Raw genomic sequence first — 6,000 nt, forward strand, 5'->3', positions numbered from 1 at the left:
AGGGCTGCATTGTAATTTATTCTGCAATTTGTTGCCATTGCAGGTTCTGCCTCCCTGCTAGCCTGGGCAGAAGTAGGAGATGAATCGATCTCAGTGGTAATTTCTGCCACAGAGCTGGTGAGCAAGCGGCAGAGTTGCACAGGTGGACAGGCCCGCTGTGAGTACAGAAAAAAGCCAGGCAGAGCCTGTCCGACTCCTGCAGGAGACGATGTTCTGGAGGCTGACAAGGCCTGCGAGGGGGCCATAATAGGGCCACTGTTAGCACAAATCACTTCCACCACATCCCGGCTGGCCACAGGAAGCCACACCGACCCTGAAAGCTACAACCTGTGGTCAGTAGTGTGGCAACTGGAGGGTCCTCTCCTCACTTACTCTTTCCTCTGACTTAGAGCAAAGCCTAAACTGGATTTTTTTTTCAGGGATGCTGACCTTTGTCAAACATGTATTGAACAGAAGCTTCACACTCAGCTTTTTTTGGGGGGGGGTACTGGGAATCGAACTCAGGACCTTGTGCTTGTGAGGCAAGCAGCTGCACCACTGAGCTAAACCCCTGGCCCCACACTCAGCTTTTTTTGTTTTATTTCTCATGCAATACAAAGCACGGCTATGTTCACTTCTGATAGAGCCTATTTCCAGTTCCACATCAAGACTCTTTAAATTTGCAATGACTGCTTAATTGTAAATCCCCAAAGTATGCTTTAATCGGAAATTCAATCAGAAGGAGAAAACTCCCTGTGCACATGGTCTTTTTCTGTCAGCCCTTCTATCTACATTACTCAGTAAATGAAATGGGAATGGGAGATGCATCTGCAATGACCAGGGATGTGGATGATCTGGGATGGTGTAGGTTGATGCCTTTCTTTGCGTGGACAAAGAATAGATCTTGCATTAAACCAGAGGTGCGGCAGCAGCTCTCAGGTGACAGTGGGATATTGCGCTTGGGCTGAGAGTAGGTCACTTGTGTGATGTCTGCTGTGTATCCCATCCTGGGAGTGGAAACCTGTGGTTAGCTTTCAGTAGTAAATGCACAGGATGTGGCTTTACAGTATATGAAACTCAGAGCGTAGGAAGCAGATGAAAAAGATGGGTCAGGATTTGTGCAGGGTAAGCAGATCTGAGACATGGGGGGAAGTCTGGGATTGGGACCAAGGTGAGCACCCAGGAAATGAGCTACTCATTGCACCCCTTGCCCCAAGGCCAAGGCACTCCAAGGCCTCTGGATTCTCCCAGTTGTTTGTAGTGTCAGGGGGAGAGTACAGCACTACTATAACCCTCCTGGAAACACTTTGAATAGCAACGCTTGACCCAATGGCTTTCTCCCCTGGTCTTGCTGATATCTCTGCTGTCCACAGATGTTGCTCAGAGTCTTAACATTCATATCCTTTAGTACAGAGTGCTACCTCCAACATATTTCTTCAGATATAAAACTTTAAAAAAGGGATTCAATTTTCCTCCTCCTGATTTTTCAAAATGCAGTTTAGAAGCAGGATGTGCAGTATTCTGTCACCCAGTCTAACAGGAACAGTCTGTTAAAATCCCCACCAGTGGCTCGCCAGTGGCTCTCTATTTGATGCAAAGACAGCAGATGCGAGACCTTCTCCACATCTCTCGAATGTCTTTTATTAACAGTCCTTCTAACTACATGTGGCTTCACACCCATGGCTCTTCAGCCGAAAACATCCAAAAGCATGCAGTTCTCTCCAGATTCCATCAGAGAAATGGAGGTCTTTCCTTGGTCCCTTTGCAAGATCTCCTTCTAGCATGGTTGCTCTTTACTGTTCTTGTCTGCATGTCCTGTCCTTCTCCCTGGTACTAAAGATCTTGGGCACCCGCTATCTGTTCATGTGCTGTCTTGGAGACACAGTGCACAGTCAAGTGCATGAGCAGTTCCTCACCAAGCTTGAATGATTGAGTGCATCTAGTAGGTTGCATTTTCCTTGGAGTGAGCAGGGAACAGCAGCAATACCCTATTGCTCAGTGTCCTGCTGAGCCCCTGAATAATGGAGTCAAGGAGCAAGCCTCTTCTTCTCAGGCTGGTTACATCTAAGCAGTCTCCTTATGGTTGTTTGTAAATGAAACATGATTTAGTTAGGGGTATGCATATAAAAATGAAAAAAAAGCCCTAAAAATTGCCTTTCTCTTTATTTTTTTCTGAATGATTTACCTTTAAAACCATTTGGTGAGGGGGACCAAGGTGGATGCCAAGGCAGGCAGCAAGGCAGGACCTAAGAGGTCCAGTGGCTGGAGTCAGAACTGTGGCAGAGTGGGGGCGCCTTGTGAGAAGTGTGGCCTGGCAAAGGGTGTCGGTGTCCAAGTGGAGAAAGAGGGCATCTGTGCAGGGCAAGGGGCTGATGTGGGGCATTGGCATTGATCAATTAAGTAAATATATCAAGGATAAGAGAAGCGAAGTTTCTTATGGAGAGAGTTACCAATATAGAGCTATGGACATAGGAGAGGGAAAAACTGGAATCAATCCTGTGATGTTGGGTTGAAGTTGGAGCTCTTTATAAAACAGATAATTCCGTATATATCAAATGGCTTATATATTAAAATATGGCACACAGAATAACATACATATATGAGATAGATATGGACCTTATCACACACTCTCTAAACAATTTGGATTGTTTAGAAATTAGAAAATTCAAGTATATAAAATCCTTTTACACTTACAGTCTTTCTGAATTTTTGCAATAACTCTTTGTGGGGCAGTGGGGGGAAGTTACGCTGCTGCAGACATCAGAAAAGAGGACTCAGGGAGAAATGAAGCAGCACACTCAAGTCATAGGCATAAGTTTATCCGGAGTCTCCTAGCTCCATTTCCATATTGTCCAACTCCATATCCCTTGCTTTTAAATTCATATTCTTATAGTTTCTCTGGTGTGAAAAACTGAAAGTGTAAATAAGGATCAAAATGTATAATAGATATTGTGAAATAGGAAGAAAAGGTCTAAAGGAGTAGGGGAAATGGGAGGGGTAGGGGAAAGGAAAGAAGGGAAGAGAAAAACTATAAGAAAAGGAAAAAAATGGTAAAGTCTTTGTTAATACAAAAGGGTGGAGGGGGTGAATGGAGGGCAGGGGAATGGGGAAAAAATAAGAACCAAAATACATCATGTAAAGGTAAAAGATCCCAATGATGAATGTAACTATATTGCATGCCTAAAATGTACCAATAGACTTTTAAAATTATTATTATTTTAAATTAATTTTATTGGTACATTTTAGGTATATAATATAATGACATTCATGATTGGAAATTTGCACCTTCACATAATCTCTCTTGGCTCTTATTTTTCCAACAAACTTAATGGAAAAAAATAAATTCATATTTATAATCTCTCCCCAAGAGATACTCCCAAGCACCACTCAGGGACAAGATACTGTGGACTACAGAGTGATGGCTCTCATTCTTTACTGTGTTTAGAAGTCATACAGAGTCCGTCTAACGTGCAAATTTGCAGTCCATTCCTTCAGAAAATTCTGATTCAGTGGGTTTGGAGTAAGAACCAGAAAATCTGTTTTTTACCAAGTAATTCAAGTAATTCTGACATAGGTCATCCACAGGCCAGACTTTGAGCTACACTGAACTTGATTAGTGATCCTCCGTGGCTACTGAAATAGATTTCAAATGCCATGCCCAAGGTTTCTCGATGGAGCTATGTGCAGCTCAGAAATAGGAGAGGAGAGCACTTCCCAGCTAATTGCAACACAGCTCTCCTTTAATTTTTAAAACGATAAATTGACAAGCTATAATGAAGTTATAGTTCTCAGGCCTTCTGAGACGTTAGGCACACCTGTCTTGCTTACTAGACAGGAGAACTCTACAGGAGACAGAGGAGTTAGGGGCTCAGAGGGAGATCATCTGTGACCGTACCTAGGAAATGTTCCTGTGCTACAGAAAAATCCCTTTTGTTCTCCCTTTTAGGAGATGACAGCAAGGATCATTCAGGGCCATTTAGCTTTCCTCAGTGTCAGCTGTAGCATCTCCCTGTAGAGTCCCTGTGTGTGGTCGGTGGGAGGGAGTCCCTCCCAGGAGACATTGGCTGTTGAAGGAACTGCCACGAGGAAGGAAGAATGCTCTTATTTGGAATAATTTCCCCCAAGAAAACCCCATGGAATGATTTCAAAATATGCAGAATGTCTGGGAGCTCTTCCGTATGCTTTCCTTTTTTTTTTTTTTTGGTACCGGGGATTGAACTCGGGTCCTTGCACTTGCACAGCAGGCAGCGAAACCACTGAGCTAAATCTCCGGCCCCATATGCTTGCTTTCATAGTAAGCACAGCCTGGCTGAAATAAAGTAGATTCAATGCCAAGAAGAGAAAAAAGACCTAAATATCTTCTATAGTAGTCTTTGGGGTCAACACTTTCTTCTTAAGCGGGTGGAGAGGAAAAGTGGGATGGAGTGTGGTAGGAAGGAGCAGCAGCATCTGTGTTCTTGCCATCCAAGGATTTTGAGAACAAGATTGTTTTCTGGCTTAGCCAAGATCCTGGGTCGAATGTTGTCTGCATCCATTGCTGGCACCTGCACAAGGCCGCATGGTCTGCAGATCAGAGCCTCTGCATGGTGCATGGAGGTGAAAGTGTGTGGAACAACACTCACCCTCAGAGAAGGGGACATCCAGCTGCCTGCTAGGTGGTGACAGAGCCTCAGGGAGGACAAGAGTGAGCCCATGACAGGGCTGGTTCAGCCCCTTTCACCCTTCTCACGCACACATGTCCAGATCCCAGGAAGAAAGGACAATTATATTCAAATCCATTTCACTCTATTCCTGTAGCCCAGGGTGGGCCTGAAAAGGTGCAACATCACTGTGGTCCAGTAAGAACTTTCAAATTTGTGCTCATTTCTTCCTCCCAGACAGCTGAGAAATTCTTCTGGTCCCTAAGCAAACTGAGTGACACCACTACTAAAAGAAGAGCTCACCTTCAGGATGCAAGGTCCCTGGAATTTGTCCAGTGGCAACAATGGTTTGCTGGCCTGGTCTTGGCCTTGATTTCCTCTTCTGTAAGGTCATAGCATCTCTTGGGGCTTTGGGGATGACCATGCCCTCTGCATCAGGGAGATGCAGGCCCTGTGGAAACAGAGAGACAGATCTTTTGCAAAAGGGAAGAGAACCAAGAGATGGAGGAAGGAGAGATGAAGGGGAGGGGAAAGGGTATAAAAAGAGTTAAGATGTGCTGTGTACATGTACTAACTCCTCAGAATGAATGTGATCATTATGTATTGCAAACATGGACTAATAAAAAATAAAATAAAAAAGGAAAGAGCACCTTACATGCCACTGGACTCTGGTAAGGACAGGATGCTTAATGTGGGGTACCAAGGGACAGTGCAGCAGGAATGGCCTTATTTCAAGCTGGGTTCAGTCAGATCCCCAAGTTGGGAAGTCCAAAGGGGCCAACAGTGGTCCATTGTAAGTTGCAAGCGGCAGAATCCAGGATGACCTGAGAGGACCATGAGGCACAAGGAAGCTGTGAACAGGTCCCAGGTGCTTATGCCTCTGGACTCCTTCTTTGGCTGGTACCTGTGGCCACAAAAGGGGACCCTGTGGTGCTATCTGAAGGAGGAGAGAAGGAGAGAAGTCAGAACTTGATTCATAGATGGGGTAGCTTGGTATTGTGAGTAAACCACAAATATAAGCAATGGCATTGAGGCTGGAAAGAGTTGCCAAAGAAGGTCTTCCCAATGAGCAAGATTTGGGCCTGCCTGTTCTTCATTGGTTTGGAAGGAGAAGTGGTCTAATTTTCAAAGATAGATGTGTTCCCTGGCCAGGGATGAATGATTCCCTACTAGGGGACAGCTTGTTATCCACTGCAGCAACTCTGAGCTTTGCAAAGTAAGAGCTATTGGCCCTCAAAGAGTGCATATTTTTTCTAGGACACATGACAAGGGTTCCTGCGAATTTTGAGCCATGGTTGCTGGTTGCTACTTGTGCCCAGGGACTTGTATACAGGAAGAGGAGTCATCGTAGTGGAGTATGGGGCCCTGATCAGCAGTAGGA

The sequence above is a fragment of the Heterocephalus glaber genome, unplaced genomic scaffold (assembly GCF_053883595.1).
Source record: "Heterocephalus glaber isolate CG9 unplaced genomic scaffold, H.glaber_assembly_v1.0 deba00000818, whole genome shotgun sequence".
Lineage (NCBI taxonomy): Eukaryota > Metazoa > Chordata > Mammalia > Rodentia > Bathyergidae > Heterocephalus > Heterocephalus glaber.